We start from the raw sequence: 21,751 nt of genomic DNA, 5'->3' as shown, positions 1-21,751 counted from the left end.
AGCCTGAAATCATGTAGTACAACACTGACTAGACTTAGGTTATAACTATACATTTATGAAGTCAACCATATATGGATTCAATGTAATTATATACATTGTACTTTTGAATTTATGAATTCAATATATAGCATATATATGCATATCTGCAACAATTAGAAGGGACAAGCAGGGTGGGCATGGGAGGAATTGGAGGGAAGAAAATGAAAGGAATGAAATGGGGGAAGTTTGCAATCATATTTTAATAAAAATTGTACATAAACAATTCAAAAGCATTGGTGGCATACTGTATCATTAGGAGTAAGAATTGTGTGAGTTTCAATTTTGCATTGATTCTTCTCAGTCATATGACCTTGGGTTACTTACTCAATGTTTCTCAGTTTATTAAGAGTAGTAAACTAAGATCTACAAGTGGGTGAGGAAATGACAACATTTCATAGTAGGCATGTAGGTACTAAGGAAGAATAGGAATATAAAGTACATGCTACAGAAATAGGTACACCAGCACATTCTCAAATGTGGTAGCAACATTTTTGGCAAAAGTTTTGAGTTTTGTACATGTCCCATTTCCTAAACGTAATTGATTTCTCCTTATTCATGATGCTAGTCATTTATCACATTATTTTAAGTATTTCTTGGTTTGTGCCTCACTATAAAAGAGATAAAATTGAAGGATGGTTGCTTTTTCTCACCTCAATCCACCTTATAAGACAGTTATGGTTTTTGTTGAAACTTAATGTTTCACATTTATTTTAAATACAATGCTCTTTACCCCAGAGAACAGAGCTGTTTTACATCTAAGAGTAAAAGTAAATTTGTAAGTATGATATAGAGGGTATAACAAAATTTATCAATATGGGAATAAATTCTTGTACTTGCAAATATGGTGCTTGTTAAACCTTTAAACCTGTGCAGACAAAAAATGCACACAGTTAACATGGGAACAATGGGTTCCCATCAAGTTAAGGGACAGATTTAAAGTCAATGCACGAATCACCACACATCCTGTGTTTTGTTGTATTTCATAGCTGCAAAAAATACTATGTTTTCCTTTCCACTCTGCTGTTTAACATTTCCTGCTTGTTTGCTTGCTACATAAAAACTTTCAAAGGCACAGACTAATTTTGAAGAAATCTGGTCAACAAACAGTTATCAAGATGAAAAATATTTTCCATTTTTGGTGTAGTCTACTCTTTTGAAAGTAATTGGCAGCTGGAAAAATCTTTTATAAGCAAACATGTTCTCTCATTTTAATTAAATGTCAATAAAAATTCAATGTCAGCATGGTTACAGAAATATAGGATTTCATTAAGCCAATCACAAGTGATAAAACCAAGAGTTTATCACCATTTAAACCAATCTCAGCAGGAGCTAGCAGTGTCATGACCTGAGTCAGGGCATCTTAAAATTCAGCAGTGGTAAGTGCAGTCCCATGCCAGCTTGCCAGACTCTCCAAGGAAGCCTATGAAACTATAGATTGGCAGCTGCTGTTGGAATCAGAAGGATTGTAGAATCTACAATTAAGTAAGCTTCCAGCTCATATTTATGCAGATTAATCTTTCATTTCAGAGTCACCTCATCCTTGTACAGCCTGAGTCCTGGAACCCTGACTAAGGTTTCCAGGACTCACACACATGCACATGGGCACACACACACACACACACACACACACACACACACACACACACACACACACAGAGAGAGAGAGAGAGAGAGAGAAAAGCTGGGATCAGGTAGACTAGACTCTCTAATGGGGAAGTCACAGCACTTTTAGGAGCCCAATATGTTACTGTATATGGTTGAATGGGGAGGTGGGGTTATTGCAAACAGCTAAACAAGAAGGTGGGGTTTTTACATATAGAAAAATAAGGAGGCAGGGTTATTATATACAGATGAACAAAGAGATAGATTTAGCTAATCTTAATAGAAGCAGTCTCTGTAGTGCCATAAACATCTGAGGCAAGGAGAACACTACTGTGGACATTCTCTATACACACTGTCAAAATTTGCACTCAGACTCTAAGGAGGCTTTGTTATCCCTTTGAACCTCATCAGGAAAAGGCTTTGCCATCTCAATGGGGCTGAGGCATTGAGGTCCTTTAATGGCTGTGCCCATACCAAACAATACACATTCACTGAGAACCTGAGAGGGGGACTGTGGAGAGATTTATTAAGCAATTAACAGCTGTTTAAAACTAGAAAGTCCCAAACCTGCTCTTTAGTTGTATGAGAATTGTTACTGAGTCAAGTTGTGTTATATCCCCACTCCTGAGCCCCTATGAGTATTCTAAACAACTAAGCCTACTTACGTCAAAATGCTTGGCTGGGCATCATTTCCCATTTGTCAGTACTGCTGAATTTCATGCTTCAGACCCTGTCTCTTACTTGCCCTTCTAACTCTGCCTATAGTGTTAGCCTGTAACTGTTATGTATAACCCAATTATCCTTCTTTTAGTCATTGTGTATAAACTAAACCCTCAGTGATAAAAGTCCCTGAAAAGCAGAGGAAAATGGATCTGGGGTCACTGTCACTTCATAATTTCCCCATCTTTTGTTCCACATCTGAAAGTGGAAGCACTGAATGTTAGTCCCAAGAGTGTACTGGGGAGTATTGCTTCTAGAAAATTCTTTACCCCAAACCTAGGTACTAAGTATGAAATTGCCATTTATATGAAAGGAAAAAGAGCTACAGACAGCAAAGAAGACTTTTCCTCTCAGAAATGAGAGCACTATGTCTCAAACCTGTCACACACAGGCATGGGGAGGAAAGGGACAGCACATTGAAAGTAACTAATCTAAAGATCATGCCTGAGTCTGTGGAAAACCAACTGTGCCAGACTTGTTCAGAGTACCATGAGGCTTATAGCAACTATTATAAAAATAAACCTGTCCAGTGTAATTAATTATCTCTATTAAGAGAACATTGAGGACTATTGGTAGGCCCTGCTGGTCAGAGGTAGCAGTCTATCATAGCCTGGCAGCTTTCTCTAGGATCCACAATATTGACATCTCCCTCCCTCCACAGTAAAGGCTTCCTGCTCTCTGTCTGCCCTTATTTGGAAGCTGTCTCTAAGCATGGATGCCTGACTTATCTCTAGCATGACCCTTGACATAGTTTCCTGCTAGGAGCCTTCCCTCTGCTGTACATATGGTAACTAAGACTTATACTAGGAACTTTCCTATAGGTCCTTACTGCCACATTGAAGCCTTATGATAGGAGTGTGCCACTTAATGTAAATTAGGGTTTGTCCCCAGCTTTCCCAATCTTATATATTTCCTATACTCTAGAATAAAGTTGAAATGATTCACTGAAGTAATCTCCAGAAGGGCCATCTCTGTCACATCCACAGCTATCTGAACCCTGTTCCCCACTTCGACTCTTTCCCACCTCATTGATTGGTAGCCGACAATCCCAAGGAAGAAAGAGAACCACCAAGGACCTTCAAGTCAAAGTTGATAATGTCACTTCAAATATGTGTTTGTCAATTTGCTGTTTCACTAGACTACATATGTGCTAAAGAAAAATTTAGTATGAAGCTGGAACCTGTCATAGGTGGGAAGGGAATTCAAGAATTCTAAAGCAAAATGGGCATGATGGGCATTGTGAAACCATAACCTATTTTATCAAAAGAAAGAAACACAGGTAAGTTCAGCTGCAGCGAGTACATGAAAAAAACACCCCCGAAGTGTTGCCAGGCAACCCCACAAAATATTTAAATCTCACCATCAAACAACATAGGTTCTGTAGAGGTCTTAGAAAATGAAGGATTTTAAACGCTATGCCAATCCCTAAGCAAGAAAGAGAAGCCAAGGGAATCCATTCTCCCTGTTTATGCAATCCATGCCCTCTTCTCTGATGATGACAGCAGTAATAATAAAAAGAATGTCCACTCAATAACAAATTGCTTAAAGTGAAACTAAAATAATGATCTGTTCTGAACCTTGAAGATCTTTAGACATAGGAAAAAACCAAAGTAAGTGGCAGAAAATAACAGTGAAGAGATTTCCCCAGCTGTGCATGTTCTTAAAGATCTGTAGCCTGATGACATAGCTCCTGTGCAAACAAATCTTCAGTAGGGAACACAGATCTTATGGGTACAATATTCTACCTATGGAGCAAGGAAGGTATATGGTAGGAAACACAATTTTTCACTGTGTTTTAAGAGTGAACTAAATTAGCCACATTCTACCTTGTTGTTGAGCCCAGACCTTCACACTCCCATTCTATACCTAAAACACATGGAAAAAAAATATTTTTAAAAAGCTGTAGTTTTTAAAAACTATTTTAGAAAAGCATTTTTTTGGAGAACATTCTATTGTTGTAGAATAATGTCTCTGTAGGTAATTATTACTTTAGACAAATATTATATTTAATTACTTCTGATTTTTCTGAACATCCTAATTGATATCTGTCTTTATGATATCAAACACAGCAGTTACTGTACACATCAGAAGAATCATAAATATCTAGTAATGCAATTTGCTAAGTGCAGTTTGCTAACTAGTAAATAAATGTAGATCGTGGCAAGCTGAATCGTTTGAGTCCTATTTGATCCATCTTTGTTTTTCTCTAACTCTCCAGGTAACGTCCCTGTCTTCATTTTTTCTCAGAATTCTGGCTTCTGCCTTCACTGAAACTGGCCTTGTGAGAGCAATTGACTCTCTGAAGCAAACCTGGAGGATTGTTTTCAGACACATTTCCTCCAGGTACTTGACACTCCTGACTCCTCCCTTCTTAGATTTTTCTTTCACTCTGAGACAACATTCTTTCCAGCCTTCCCCCATTTCTCTAATGTCTGCTTTGGGTTTTGCTGGTTTGTTTATTTCTGGTTTTGTGTTTTACTTTGATGCTGATCTCTCAAATGTTGCTACTTCTAGGAAGAGATTGTCGTCCTTTGCCACTTTTGCCTGTCTTGCTGCTTCGGATCATGTATTTGTGCTTTGCACCCCAATCTGAATCATGCACCTCACATGAGGTCAGAAGTAGGCAGTTGACCCATGGTGGGCCATCTAGAACACTAAACCTACTGTGATCAATCATTCACAGATGGACAAATGACTCAGGACAGTCAAGAAACAAATAGGATGAGAACCTTTCTCACAATTTTGGTTTTTTAAGCCTTGAGAAGTTTTTTTACAGGAAAAAAAAAGGAGATATCTTAAAATGGAGCCAGGGAAGGGAGAGGTCCTGATGAGCAATAGGAAGTATTCATTTCTCAGGTCCATAGAGGTGCCCACAGACATTACGGTCTACAATGTTCCAGGGCTTCTGAAGTCCCATAGCACCCCCCCCCCATCTTTTCTCCATTGGTTCAGTCTCAAAAACTAAAAGCCTATAGCAAATATGTCTGTGTTATCATTAATCACTTCTTTCTTAAGATCTATTTTGTTTATTTAAATGTTCTCATTCTTATTTGCATTTTGGAGTACGTTCTTGCCCAAAGGAAATCTCCAGCAGATTTTTACACATCTTGGAAAACTATATATTCCAAATTGATGTTAATTTTTTCTTTACAACATGCTTGTGTTCTAATCACTATTTTCCTTGACAGTACTATCGACCCAGTTTTCAGACTGAAAATATTCTTGTAAGCAGTGTACTTTTTTGTAGTACTTATTCATATTAAATAAATCCAAATAATATTACAAAATATAATGGTACATATGAATACCAATAATTTTCAGTAAGCTCAAAGTTATATAACTGGTAGCATTAACTACATTAATTTTAGCTTGTTTCATGATTGAAAGGTCACTCCATAAGCTAAATCTTTTAAATTTCACAAGACTGGTCACTTTATATTTATTCAAATTGAGCTGAACTACATTTTTCATTCAGTCAGAGATGTTTGACTATTCCATACTGTGCCTTCAGATTCCTAGAAAATAAATGCCAAATCTGTGTTTTGTGGGGACAGCAGCTCTACTGCTCTTAGAGTCACTTTGTCTTCATTGTATGGGCTTTGATACTGTGCTGCTACTTTAATAGTTTTCTGTTTACAGTGATCTGTAGCTTGTACAGGCTCACAGAAGAACATCAGTCATCTCAATCACTTACCAGTTGTTCAACTTTACATTTGTCTCTGACCTCCAGAAACTTTTATTCCAGAGGCCCAAGTATTAAATGTATGTCTCCAGCGTGACTGCCAGGAGATTATGGAACACGTTTGGTAGTCAGTGACCAAATTTGGGGGGAGGATTTCTTGAAGGGCATTGTGGAATCCATTTATTTCTTCCTTTTCTTACGTAAATTCTCTTCACTGGGTCTGCTCACTGGTCTACAAAATTCTAGAAATTTTGTGACACTACATGTCTAGAGCCACTGGGCAATTGAGTCATGAACCTAGATTTTATGAATATAGAAGCCCAAATAAACTCCTTTGTAGTATAAGTTGACTAATTTAAAGATAAAGAAAAGTAGATTAAAACAAGTCCTTGACTGACCAGAATTGACAGTGTGCTTAAGTATTATACACAGACTGTATTGTCATTGGCCTTTTAAGAAGTAAGTTTCTGTTTCTTTCTGACAATTATCTTCAATTATTTCATACTTATGGATTACCTGTCATTTTTCTGTGGGTCTATATAATTCTTGTATTTGATTATATAAAATGCAAGAATCTCATCTATAGAACTATATTTCAATAAAATTATTAGTCACATCATATATTAACTTCAGTAGACTTGGTCTAGTCACTCTTTTCATAAGATAAACATAGATTACAGATAAATAAGAAAATATAAACCTCCAACATGTAGAGTGATTTTCATGTATTAAATGAAAAATGTACTATTAATAAAGACTATATTTTGACCCCATTATTTTTTAAATGAAAAATTATTCATAGCAAGATATAAAAATAACAAGTGGGGTAAATTGACACAGCTGTGTTCTTAAAACAAATTTTATTTAAATAAAAGGAATTAAATAGAAGATGAATCTGTTCAGAATGTAAAGAGAAATGTTTAACATGTGCAAAGCCAATTATAGAAATGAGGTAGGAAAGTCCAAGTACATATAAACCTATGAACAAGAACTTTAAAGGGTTCTTGACATTAAATATTGTTAGTTCATTGATTTCTGAAACTTTATCAATTGTAAACATTTTGTTATTTCAGAAAGCATGGCTACAGACTAGTGTATCCAAAACAATGTAATTTTTATGAATAATTAGGAGAATGTGTTCATGTAAGCACCAGGTGGTTGTGACCTTGTAGTAGCTTCTACTTTGCTGTAGAAGCTCTCAGGCGGCCCTGTTAAACATCCTTTTCATCATTATCAGAGAATCCATCTTATGGATGCATGATGGTTCTCTGTCTTATTTATGTTGATGCACTTTTGAATGAAGATTTCCATACTGTGAACTTTACAAAATAAATGATATTATATTTATGTCTTGCTGCTTTAGTCCAAATTATATTTGTAAGACACAATTATAATACTGTGGTCTATATTGCTTTATATGGTTTTAAAGACAATAATATAATAAATTATATATTAGATAGGTGATGAACATTTGTCTTTTTCTCCTAATTTAAATTCATGAATTGTAATTGTTTGTTTGTTTGTTGTGACAGGTTTTCTCTATGTAACCTTGATCTCACAAACCCTAGGTTTTGTCTCCAGAATCTTCTGATTATAGATGTGTAACCTTGTAAAGAATGCTTGCTGCTTTTGAAGACGAACAGGGCTTTGTTCCCAGCAACCATAGTGGGTAGCTCACAATCATCTGTACTTCCTGACACAACATATCTAACACCTTCTTCTGGCCTTTGCTGTCACCTGTACTCACATGCACATAACACACAAAGACACTTAAATAAAAGTAAAGTTTAAAATATGATCTAATTAATTATTAAAACTATTTGATAATCCACATTGTGACATTTCCAAATTATTTCAAATGGAATAATAGTTACAGAATAATATTTTCAGTTTTATATGACATTTGATCATTTAAAGAGCAACAATTTAATGCTCCCCAAACCAATAATTTTCAGTATAATTCAGATGGTAAAATTTATGTTTATCATAAAATTTCCTCATCAAACGAACTGTCAGTCAAAGTTAGGTTAGGAATGTATTTTTTAATGTAGAAGAATAATTTTGACTTTGACATTTGCAGTTTTACTTTGATAACTGCCATGTAATATTTAATAGATTTATACTTTGAAATACTTGATGCCTTGATAGCTGATTTAATTTAGCATTAATTCATCAATTTTATATATGAATGTATGAATACATGAAAATGGTGAAATTATCATTCAACATTTTGAGTTTATGATTCTACAAAAATGTAGAGGACCTATGAGTACCGGCATCACAGGTGAACAACATCACACTGGAATAATAAAACTCTTAATTTCAGTATCTGTGGTTAGTTAATGAACAACTGGAAATGTCCCTCATGGCCAGTACATAGGTAAAATGTGATTGTCATGCTGAAAACCAAACTATTTACAATTTGACATACATGTCCATATAACTATTTATTCTTTATCTATGTTTATGCAGTTGAAACAAAACTATATATCCTAGTTTGCTTTCTGTTTTTGTAACAAAACACAATGACCAAAAACAAATATAGGGGAAAAGATTCATTTGATTTAAACTTCCCAATTGTAATACAAGACTGAGAGAAGTCAGGGCAGGAAGATAAGCAGAAGAAGTAGTAGGAACCATGGAGGAAGGCTTCTAACTGGCTTGCTTCTTTTCTTATACTCAGCCAATTTTCTTATCTTAGCCAGTACCTCCAGCCCAGAAGTTGTACTGTCCACAGTGTGCTGCCCCCATACAATTCATTAATCAAAAGAATGCCACACAGACATGGCCACAGGCCAGTCTAATGGAGGAAATTGCTCTAGGTGGTTCACTTTTACCCCCTTGTGTCTCTACTTTGTGACAAATTACCAAAGGAAAAATAAAACTAGCTAGTACACAACATGTTCACATGTTTATGTAGCTAATTTAATACAATGGCTATATTTATTCATATACAATTTATAACTGAACAAGAAATAGTTCTATATCCATACTATATAATTATACTGGATACTCACTAAATAACACATACTCAAGTGTAAGAAAACAGGATACATTTGAAGATGGCAGTGATGCATTCATTTACTTTGCTAAACAACCTGTTGATGGGAATGGAGGGATGATAAATGAAACAGAACAGTTGTCAGTGACTGGAAAAATACTTGCTCCCCTGATGCATGAGATTTTCTTTCATTGGGGGAGCCATTGGAAATAATCATATGATTCAGTTTGATTTTCCTAAATTTGAAGGGGCAGTTATTTCATAGTTCACCAAGTCTTGTAGAATGATTGTGATGATGAAGCAAATTCCTCCATAATATGTGCTCCAAACAATACTTGGAATAGTGTGCCTGCTATAACACAATTCTTTATATTGTCATAAGAAAGCTGAAAATATTTGTCTTCTAGACAGAACTTTCAACCCAGAGTTTGAACATGGGTGAGTGGTTACAATTACCTATTGCAAGACACCTGCAGGCTTTGTCAACCATTCCAAAGGATAGAAGGGAAGTTTTAGCAATTTTCACCTTGCCTGTGTGCCTAGAAAGCTTGCCATCCCTTCCAAACTTCTTGTGCTCTGAGAACTTTGTCACTTGTTCTAGGACCATGTCTGCATTCTGGTAAGATCTGCAGGACTCAGCAGACTCCATGGCTCACTCACAGCATTTGTTTGCTCTTCTCTTTGTGGTGTTCATGAATCTATCATCCACAGCATTAGTTTACACCAATACTGTCTCTTTAGTGGCATAAGTTTGCGTAGCACTAATCATGTTAACTCATAAAAAGTGCAATGATAAAAAAAATCCTATTTATATTGTTTGTTATGATAAAGTTCACTTTTTCAAAGAAATGTTGAATTCCTCATATTTTGTTTAAAAAATCCTTTCTAGTTAATACAAAAAATGAGGGATGCATAAACTATGGATGGCAGCAAATTACATTTGACTAGCAGAATAATTGATTTAGTTTTCATTAATATAGATCATTCAACTATTTCCTTGAGAATTTGATTTAATAAAGCAAGTCATCAAAACGTAACTGGTTACTGTGGAATAATCCTTTTGTACACAGTGAAGATTTATCACTATGATTGGTTTAATAAAGAAGCTGACTGGCCAATAGCTGAACAGGATAAAGTTAGGCAGGAGAGCCAAACTATGAGAATGCTGGGATGAAGAAGGGCAGGGTCAGGAGATATCAGCCAGCTTCTGAGGATGCAGGTCATGTAGAAAATGAGGGAAAAAGCCAGGAGCCACATGCCATAGTGTAAATAAGAAATATGGGTTAATTTAAGTGTAAGAGCTATCTAGTCATGAGCCTGAGCTATTGGCCAAGCATTTACAATTAATATAAGCCTCTGAGTGATTATTTGTAAGTGGCTGCCAGTACAGATAAACTCTGCCTGAGACTGGTAAATATCACTACACAATGTAATCAGAGTTTCAAATATTGCATCTATAAAATCTATGTTTTAAAGATATAACTCTGGTATACATATTATGTTAAAGTAAAATATAACTAACCAAGAATTTACCATGTCAATCATTTTATAGTGCACAATGAGGTAGTATTTAGTGAATTTACAATCCTCTGAAGCCATTACTTCCAGCTCTCAAATATTTTCATTGTTTCCAAAGCAATTGTCCCATGCAACAATTGCCAATTCTCTAAAAAATTACAAGAATTTTTCTATCTCTATGTACAACTTTTATTGCATTATAGGTGACATTTATATGTTCTCTTATTTTTATTTTTAAACATGTATATATATATATATATATATATATTAATAAAAGTTTATTGGGTCATTTTCAGACAAAATTTGGGTGATTCTCCCTAAGCCTGATTTTTTCTCTCATTGCTTTGACCCTCAAGTACCACACCACACCCAGGATTCCAGGATCCACTTTTTATGTTGGTATTTACATGTTTTAATGTGTGTGTGTGTGTGTGTGTGTGAATTAGGGGCTGGATGGATGGTTCCATTGGTTAACTGCTCTCTGATGGACCCAAGCTCATTTCATAACCTCCTGTAGCTCCAGTTTTAGAGGATCCCAAGAACCTTCTGTCCTCCAAGGGCATCTGTACACACACACACACACACACACACACACACACACACACACACACACACTATGTACATGACTTCTTGTCTGGGTACCTGACTTCTTAAAAGGAAAAGGAGAGGGGTCATGTGGGTCCTTCTATTTTTCAGACAGTGGATGGCCTTGGAATTGAACCTGGGTACTCTGGAACATCAGTCAGTGATTTTAACCACTGAGCCATCTCTCTTCCCCTCTCCCCTTTCCTTTTAAGAGGTCAGGTACCCAGGCAAGAAGTCATGTATGCAGGCAGGAGCACCACCTCTTTCAGGCTGGATAGTGCCATGTCATGGGCAGAACAAATACCACTATGCTTAAATATAAAGGAATGTCACAGGTACAGTTGGAAGCTATGAGGTGTTTGGGTTTCTGACCCTGAATTATCTCAATATAATATTTCCCATTCCATCAATTTTTGTGCAAATTTCATAAGTTCATCTTTTCTTTACAGCTGAATAGCATCCCATTATGCATATGAACCACATTTCATTATCTGTTTCCCTAATCATTAGTGTGTCAGTTGATGGACATTTGACTGCTTTCATTTCTTGGGTATTGTGCCTACAACAGCAATGAGCATGGACAAGAAGCTATCACTGTAGTAGAATATCCAGTACTTTGGGAATATGCCCAAGAGTGGTGTAGCTGTTCTATGGCAGATCTGTTTTTATGTTTTTGAGAATTCCTCACATTGATTTCCACAGGGTCTTCAGCAGTTTGCATCCCCATCTGTAGTGAATTAGGGTTCCCCCTGACATTATCAACAGCATTTTTTTTCTCAATGACAGTCATTCACAGTGGGGTGAGATAGAATCTAAAAGTGCTTTTAATTTACATTTACCTGATGGCTAAGGATGGTGAGTATTTCTAAAGATAATTATTGGCCACATGTATTTCTTATTGTAAGAATTGTCTGATTAGCTCATTGGTCCAATTATTGGTTGACAGGATCTTTGTCTTTGTATTCCCCAATATTAGTTCCTTGTGTGAAGTATAAGAAACAGAGACTTCTTTCCATTCTGTATGCTGGTGTTCATTTACTTAATGAACTATGTATATATATTACATGATTTTTATAAATGAATAATATCATCTACAAATGATGTTACATTTAGTTAGTAGTTGGCTAAAAAAAGAGCTGTTTCTTCTTTTTGGTTATTTTGAAATTGCTGCTATAAAGTTTTGTGTTCAAATTGCTTGTAAATACTTGTTTTTAATAGTTTTTCTTTGTTTTGTTTTATTTTCAGACAGAGTCTCCTCTGGACACAGCCTTGGCTATCCTGGAACTCACAATGTAAACCATGCTAGACTCAAACTCACAAAGATCTTCCTGTCTCTGCTTCCTGAATACTGGGATTAAGGGCATGCACCGCCATGCCCAGCCATTTTTAATCTTTGATTATGCACCTAGCAAAATAATTACTGGCTATGTTTAACTAAGTAGAATTTTTTTAAGTAGACACTTTTTTGTTGTATTATTATTTAAATAAAGTGATTTAATATTTTATGTGTTACATTCATACTGACATTAATATCTAATTACAAACCTATTATTGCTACTTAAAAATGTATATGGAAACATTTGTATCATAGATATAGGAAAATATATCAAAATGTTTTTCCAATACTATGGATGATTATTATTAATTATTGCTAGAGGCCAGACCCTACACTGAACACAGATCACATGTTGGCATGAATATAGAAAAATCTTGTATACACTTTCTAATCTTGAAGAACTGACCTACACAAGTGAATGTGGATCATATACAACAGGGCTAGGTAGAAATATAGTGTTAATCTGAATAGATATAGACCATTGGTTTTTATGTGAATGAATTCATAAGATAAATCTATGTGATAGACAAAAATCTGAAGATACTATTCATATGGAGCTAAAGGCTGTGTATTGACCGCTTAGTCTACACAGTCCAAAATGTCCAGATCTGAGGACAATGAAAGTTGGAATGCTTCAGAGCCTGAAATTAAGTGCTCACAGCTTGTCCTTAGTAGTCCAAATTGGCACCTTGCCATAACCTCCCTGCAGTTTAGAACTAGCTTTTGTGCCTGCTAGTTTTCAGCACATAGCCATGCTTTGGATAAGTCCCACACAGCTGCAAGCACAGATGTGGCAAAGGCTAAAAATTTCTAAGGAAGCTTCCTGGAAAATTCAGAAAAGCTAGAGAAAGGCTTCCTATGTCTTTACACCTTTTGTTGGTGATGCTGGTCCCTAAGACCCTTGGAGCCAATATATCTGCTAATTATTGGTTCGGTTGACTTTAAAGATTGGTATATTTATTAAATTTATAATGGAAAAGATAGTTTTATTTCTTTAAAAAACAGCTTCCATGTTGATTTCAATATCAATTTCCCATCTCAGAAGTCCGCATCAGTTTCTTTGGCATTCACAGCATTGCAAAGTGCCTAATCTCTCATTAACAGCTACAAAATGACAGGCAAAGGGTATGTAACTTGATGTTTATGAACAAGGGAAATATCTATGGAAATGTCCATTGGCTGAAAACTTGAATATGGGATTCTCACATTCTCCCTTGGGTTGCTTAAAAGCCTTCAAATAAAAATAATGAAAATAATGCTGAAAGTTCTATAAGTAGTGATGCGGATAGAAAATTCTGAAATATATACATATTAAATAGAACTTAGAGGCATCTTTTATGAGTAGATGGAATTAAAATCACTTATGTTTTTATTCTTCTAAAGAGGGTAAGAAATACTTTGAAGGGATTGTCATCATTATCTTTTTATCCCAAAGAATTCATACACATTAAACCCTCCACAACGCACATGGAGTGAGAGAAGATAAGATTTCTAGGGTTCTGGTGGTTCTTAAGATGGCTCACATTGCTTTTAATTTCTATAGGGCACACTGGGCATAAGAAGCTCTTTCCTACTACATTGCTATTTGGTTTCTGTCAGAAGGGTCAAAGGGATCACAGTTCTCCTGGCTGATATTCTTTTCTTCTTTTCCCCAGTCTGTCTTAATTTGCTCTCTAATTATTGTTGCCCCATTATCATTTGGGTTGTTTTTCCCTTTAACAGATGAATAATGTGTGAAGTGGCCTTTTAATTTTATGGAAAGATATACTTTAAACAACATTTAATTCTATACAAAATGCCATATTTAATTCAATTTTCTTTTTTTTTTTTTTTTTTTTTTTTTTGGTTTTTCGAGACAGGGTTTCTCTGTGTAGCTTTGCGCCTTTCCTGGGACTCACTTGGTAGCCCAGGCTGGCCTCGAACTCACAGAGATCTGCCTGGCTCTGCCTCCCGAGTGCTGGGATTAAAGGCGTGCGCCACCTTTGATTTCTTGCATTTATAAATATAGTGTAATATTGATGATGAAGTTGTTTGCCTGTCCCACATTAACTTTTGGAGATCATGTCAGAACTTTCAGCAAATGATGTGTTCATTTTTTTTAATAATTATGTATATGTGCATGTTTTTCTGTGGCCAAAGGAGTTGGAAGAAGACAACCAGATACAGCGTTTTCTTTCTTAATTAGTATGTCATGAAAAAGAAAAATGACAATTTTTTTACTGTTTCTACTTAATCTAAATCTTGATTCACAATCAATAATCTTTCCATAATGTATTCAAAAGTCATTTTCCTTAAAAATTTGACTTAATTTTTAAATAAACTCATCGTGTAGTCAGAACACAAACTGACACAGGCGTATATATTCACACACTTTAAATTACTGTGAACCATAGTTCAAACCACCAGAGAATTTAAAAATAGAATGAAAGGCAATTGCTTATAAATTGCTGATCTCTTCATCTATCTTGCTGCTGTGTTCCTTATTCTGTCTCATAAGGTGGATCACTATGACAGCTACAACTTGTTAAAGTTTCTTCATGAAATGTGAACGGAAATATTATGGGATATTCTTCAGATCTGTTTGACATTCTAAGGGTACTGTTTATAAAATCTTGAAAGAATGAGGACAGTAGTCACATCCCCTTTATTCACTAAAATTAGTCAACTTCGTTTCTCTTCTTGGTAGCAGCCATGCAGGCTCTCACTTGGCCTCAAAGAAGCAATAGCATTCACTGCTTTACCACCAAGTGCCTGGAAATACAGGTGTAAGAGAAATCAGGTAAGAAAATTTGCTGCTTTTGAGATAGTAGCTGTGTCAAAGAGTTATTACTTACAAAATACATGACTGTGTTGATAGAGGTAGTTAAGGACAAGTGCTCCAATATAAAATTCAGGTTCCAAATGATGCTGTAAGGTAGCATACTTCATTGTGATCAGGATGAGGGACCATTCTTTTAAAAGGCCATAGCTGCAGGGTATAGGGGCACATGAATTAATCCCAGAAGAAGAGAGGTGCAATAGGATTCCTATGAGTTTGAGGCCAGCTTGGTCATCCAGGACTACATAGAGAGACCAGTCCCCTTGTCTCGCAAAAACAATAGTTCATGGCTTAAAGTAAAGGCTGTAACATCCATGATGAGCTTAATGGCAGTTAACAATCATGGTAAAGCAAGAACTGTTATGCTTTCTTGGAAACCTTGTGATTTCTCACTCAGAAGTCAGATCTGTAGTTACTATATCCTCTTTATGTATTTGTTTCTTTTTCAGTGTACATAACTTGACTGTACTTTAAGCCTGACTGTGCTTCTGCTCAACTCCTTCCTCACAATCTGAAAACATTATTTATCAGAAATATATACGTGTTTATTTGTTTATATTTATTTATCATATATATTTATCAGGAATATATATGCATACATATATTTTCCCAGTACTGAGATGTAACTGTAAATGCGATGATCAAGTTCTCACTCTCACAATCTTAGTAGAATGAAGACAGACAAGTCTACTACAAAAGAGAATGTCAATGAGCACATTGTAAATATGCAGAACAGATTCCCTTTCCTTGGTGTCATTGTGCACATGCATTTGGACTGAGGCACTTCTGCCTTGTGGATTTCAGCCACCAGGGAGAGATTCACTGAGGATATGCTTTCAAAGAGATGGCACCCAAACATTTGATTGATCCATTTTTAAAACTTACCATGAAATGCAAATAATTCTTCTACCTCTTTTACTTTTAAGTAAAAGTTGAATATTCAGAATTTTAATGTAGAGAAACCAAGTTAATTGATCAAATATTCTGAAAATATTGTTTAATATAGGGAAGTCAAATGAAATATTATTGAACCCATTACCATTTTCAATTGATTCTTTAAAAAAATATTTCTTTTAGTTTTGAGATTATACTATCCTTTTTTTCTTTCCAAACCTTTCCATATACCCATTCTTGAGCTATCTCAAATTCATTGTCTCTTTTTTCATTAATTGTTATGCCATTATTTTTCTTTATGGTAATATTAACTTTTGGTTTCAAATTAATATAAAAAGTTCTGATTAAAACTCAGAGCAATCCTGTTATGTTGCATGAATACTGACTGAGAGAGGAGTAGGCTTTGGAACCATATCTATAAAGGCTAAGAACACAGCTATAAATTATAAGCAGCAAGTGTTATAGAAATATCATGATTATTTTCATAACACATGTTGTTTTAAACTCTCTCTAGTTATCTGTTACAATATTGATTACAGTTTAACATCTAAAATAGGCTGAAAAGAAAATAAGAACACAATGAAGGTGCTTTCTATCTTTCTATGCAGTAAGGATAAGCAAATGAGAACATGTCTGTCTAGGCAGATAGTTAATGTGTGTGTGTGTGTGTGTGTGTGTGTGTGTGTGTGTGTGTGTGTGTGTGTGTGTGTTTGTGTGTGTGGTGTATGCATGAAGCGTGTATATAATATATATATATATATATATATATATATATATATATATATATATGAGTGTGTGTGTTGTGTATAAATGTGTATTTGCATATGTGTGTATCTGTGTAGTCTGTGTGAGTGTGTGGCCAGCTGAGGACAAAGTGAGGGGAAACAGCAGGGCTGAAAAAATACTAATCTTGCCGGGCGGTGGTGGCGCACGCCTTTAATCCCAGCACTCGGGAGGCAGAGCCAGGCGGATCTCTGTGAGTTCGAGGCCAGCCTGGGCTACCAAGTGAGTCCCAGGAAAGGTGCAAAGCTACACAGAGAAACCCTGTCTCGAAAAACCAAAAAAAAAAAAAAAAAACTAATCTTATTAATTTTTCTCGGAGGCTCATTTAAAACTGACTATTTAGCTGTTCTGTAGAGAAGTCATGTTTCCTCCCTAGAGAAGTAATATCATGCCAACGTGAGTACTGTCATATGTGGGTTTTGCAGACCTGTCATATGTGGGTTTTGCAGACCTGGAAGTGGATAATATCTGGACATGTACTGTTTCTGAAGATCTCTGCTTATAAGATATCAAGGCACTTGTATCCTGTGCTTCAGTAATAGTCTATTCTTGCTACTTTTCTTGATATTTTATTTTATAGTCACTACTTCCTCACACAGTTCTCTGCTAGACATGGAATCTTAGTCTCTCTTTCCATTTCCAGCATTGAACTCAAGTTTGGCAGCAAATTGGCACAGGGAAGACTATATGAATGACTATGCTTATTAACAAACAGTTTAGTCTCTTTGAGAACATTCCTGTTAAAATATTCTTTCTTTAAAGGTTTTCCTCAACAGTAGTTTCACGTTAAAAAGCTAAAATAATTATTATATTAGAATTTTAATTATTTGTTTAGATAATAATCTCTTTGGATGGTATGCTTCTAGTAAAATCATAACTACCCATGCTTTCATTGGAATCCAATCAACTCTACGAAGACTCCAAATTACCATCTTAGTTGTTAAAGTGACTGTAGATTATCCAGGTTACTGGGCTGCTCAGGGCACCAGGTCAGCACCATTGTGTTTGTCCCCAGCTGCAGTTTTGAAGATAGGCAGCGCCTTCATCATTCTGGCACTCTGTTTCAGTCTAAGTTTCCATCAAAAGCCTGCCAGGGCTCAGTGCTGATAACGAAGCACCATTGCTTCTCAAAGTGACAGAGCACTGTGACATATCAACTCGGGGACTTAAACGAAAAGCCCCTTCTAATTTCACTGGGAATCTGCTGAAGCCGTGTTCAGCCCAGCACTCTTGTTTTCAATTAAAACTTTTTTTTTTTGTGGCCAAAGAAAAGTTTGGCATTTCCTTTCCTTTTCAGAAGCAGAAATGGAATGTGGTGAAAGAACACAGTAGACAGTAGAATGGCCCAAGAACACCTGCCTTCACCCAGCCTCTCCATGTACTAATTGTAGTTCCTGTGATTCACAGAAAGCTTGCCCCATGCTTCAAGTTGGTGGAAGAGTCCTTCTCATTATCACGTTACCATTGTTCTTTGGGGAGTATTTCCTCCAACCCCTTTGGATACATTTCAGGAAGCTGTAAAGGGGACAAGCTTTCTAAGTTACTGAGGACTTACTATATGCTGGGCATTATTGGTATGGGAAGTAAACAGCTCTTGTCTGGACAAACTCATTAATTCCTATTCACATATATTATTATAGAGGTAGGGTTATTTTTTATTGATATAGAAAAAATATATGAACAAAGTAATTAAGCAAATTCTATGTAGTTGCACCAAGTAAGTGGTAAACACGTGATATACAATATGAACTCAGTTCATAGCAGTCAGGCTTGACTATTGGCTTCAGCACTGCTGAATTACTGTAGTTCTGGGCATCAAAGTTGAGGTCTTACTCACATATAGCCTGCTACCAGGACTTTACATCCATAGTAAGTGTTGTTAAAGTTTTAGTGTAAACATTGTGTGTGACATTAACAACCCGTATAAATATATAGGCTTATGAAAACCTAAATGATACTTGTAATATTACACTGATCTTATCATGGAATTCCTCAAGCATGCTTATCACATGGTCTTTCTTTTCTGCTTAAGATCATTCCACAATCCTCAGAAAACCAAATTTGGAAATCAAGTCTATGGCTTCCTTTAGAATGTGCTCTATAGAATTTCATCGTGTTGCATGCTCTTTCTCTGAAGCATTGTTTCTGATACTGGCACACGCTCATTGCTGAGCTAGACTAAGAAAGAGTTCAGCGAGGATGTGTCATGTTTATGAAGGCTTCCAGCTGCCAATGATTTTTATTAATTCTTAGTATCACAAAGTTGTATTTTTATTATTTTTAGATATTTTATGTGTATAAGTGTTCTTCCTGTACTGTGTATGTATACTTTGTGAATACACGGTGCCTTCTGAGGTCAGAAGAGGGTATCACATATCCTGGAACTAGAGTTACAGATGGTTGTGAATGGCCATATAGGTGCTGAGAACTAAGCTCTATCTTCTGAAAGACTACGTTCTCTCAACTAAGTCATTTCTACAGCCCCAACATTGTGTTTAAAATGCAATTTGCTTCTATTTATTATTATTGTATATATCTGCCTGTCTGCCTGTCTCTGGCTTTGTCTCTTTCCCTCCCTCTCCTCTCTGAGTGACTGAGTGAGTGAGTGAGTGTGTGTGTGTGTGTGTGTGTGTGTGTGTGTGTGTGTGTGTGTGTGTGTTATAAATGCATATGTGAGCATAGGCACACATGTGCCACAATATGTGCGAGAAGTCAGAATGTAACTATTTAGGAGTCAATTCTCTCCTTCCTCCCTGGGTTCTGAATCAGACTCTGGTTGGCAGGCTCACAGGGCAAGTACATTTACCTGCTCAGCCTTCCGCAGGCCCAAGAGTAAAACTTCTTTAATAATGACTAATAAGAACTATGTATCTCATGAGTGATGTAAACTTATGGCCTAGCTTTCATGCTTTTTTGTTAGGACCCAGCAATTTCAGCGATAGGCCTACTCCTCATTTCCTGGCCTCCTGGTTTGCTTTCCTGGATTAACTTTGTATTTATTTCAGTCTCTTCTATTTATTGCTCTGTATCTTCTTTCTTCTATCTTCATTTCTTCCATGTAATTTTGCATATTTTCCCAGTGGCCTCTGCTGCTTTGGGAAACTGTGTAAGCTATGCACAACTGAGCAGTTTGGACTAAAGTCATAGACAAGGCACAGGCCGGAGTTCTTTGCACACTTTCCAGATGCTGAAATCAGGATCAGAGCATCTTTCACAGCATTTGAGAACATTTTAGAGTCATTTACACATTGCTAAAACACAACAGGACCCGCTTTCTCTCCCTTCTTACTTGTTGGTGTAAACACGGGCTGTGCTGCTACAGGGGATAAAAGCTTTTGCTCTTGGTGATGGAGACTAATTTCAGTCCATCAGCACAGTACCAGTTGAAAATTTAGAAAAAGTGTTTTCATGTAGGCATAAAACAAATTTTGCAGTTTATCTCTGAGATGTCTCTGAGAAAACCATTAAGTATAAAATTTTGCTTTGGGGTGTGTTGTTTTTGTTTGTTTGAGACAGGGTCTCACCAAGTAGCCCTGACTGACCTGGAATTCCATCTGTAGACCAGACTGGCTTCCAACACATAGAGCTTGGCCTGCCTCTGCTTCCTGAGGAATTAGATTAAAGGCATATGCAGCCATGACCAGTCCCCAAAGCACATTTTTATGTAGTTCTGTATTTAGTATAGCTTAATGCACACCTTTCTTTAAGAAAACATTTCAGTAGATTGGCTCTGTATCAAACCTCTTCCTTCTTTAGAAGGCCATGAGTCAGTCTGGCATCATTTGATTGATCAAAACTTGGAACAAAGAAATGCAGCCATATGGCAGCTGAGTCAGTGATGCTGTACTCCAAACTGGCGGATCTTGAACCAGCAGATGCCACGAAGCAAGTGCATAGTAATGTATGAATTAATATAGACAGACAGGGGTGGAAATATTGATGTATTCCTTAATTGACACTGATACATGGTGTCAGTGAATACTTACAGGGTTATGTTAGTTTTTCAGTGAATGGTCTAATATCCAAATAAAGATTATAAAATGTCTTTGGTTAAAAATAGCCATGTAACATGAATTAAGTGCTTAGAGACACAGAATTAACATTGGATAAAGGACTCTAAATTTCATTCCTTCGTTCTGAAAATAAAATCTGATGAAAATAGCCATGTACAATTGGATATGTATTTAAAAATCATACTTTTATCATTTTCTTTTGTAACCCAATAAGTCTGGTATCAGAGATGTCTTATTCACATTATTACTGAGTGCTCCCTAGGGCCATGTACTTGTCCGAGGTCTAATGGCACACAGATGTATGATACAGCATAAAATAAACATAGAACATAAAGCAAAGGGAAACACAGGTAAGTATAGTGTGACAAAATAATGGTTGTGACCTAGAGAATGAGTTATCACATCTGGCCCTTTCTTGAAGATCTGGGTGCTAGAAGTTATGAATATAAGAGGGGAAAATACTATGCAGGGGTGCCAGCGGGTACTCAAGCCCATATTAGAGAAAGCAATTTAGAATGTTTGGACAGGAGAACTTCTGTGGTTATAGCATCCTGTGTGAATAGGAGTGTGCATATAAACCAGAAAAATACCCTTGGACAACAGAGCAGGTGACTGCTGCAAAAACCTTTGCCTCTTAGTCAAGAAGATTGACCTTTCCTAACTATATATTTTCAATCATAAGCCAATATCCGCCATTCCTCCAGCTCTAAAAAAATTAAAATAATTCTTTGAGTGCTAATTAATTTTTGGTAATTCACTC

The 21,751-nt window shown here is 36.1% G+C and overlaps 1 protein-coding gene across 43 annotated transcripts in view; it reads right to left on the bottom strand.

Moving 5' to 3' along the window:
* The window catches only part of Ptprd (protein tyrosine phosphatase receptor type D), a 2,293,154-nt gene that overhangs the window by 1,195,907 nt on the left and 1,075,496 nt on the right, over positions 1-21,751 (bottom strand). The window contains exon 1 of one of the 43 annotated variants that reach the window (XM_052717073.1): positions 4,188-4,207. The exons of the other annotated variants lie outside the window; for them this stretch is intronic. The gene's annotated coding sequence lies outside the window, so the exon portion shown is untranslated. Of the gene's footprint in view, positions 1-4,187; positions 4,208-21,751 lie in introns of those variants that run through there. 43 annotated transcript variants of the gene reach the window in all.

The sequence above is a fragment of the Peromyscus californicus genome, unplaced genomic scaffold (assembly GCF_007827085.1).
Source record: "Peromyscus californicus insignis strain IS unplaced genomic scaffold, ASM782708v3 Scaffold_5__1_contigs__length_169319896, whole genome shotgun sequence".
Classification (NCBI taxonomy): Eukaryota; Metazoa; Chordata; class Mammalia; order Rodentia; family Cricetidae; genus Peromyscus; species Peromyscus californicus.
The sequence above is the reverse complement of the archived record's forward strand: the minus strand, read 5'-3'. Positions and strand labels throughout refer to the sequence as shown.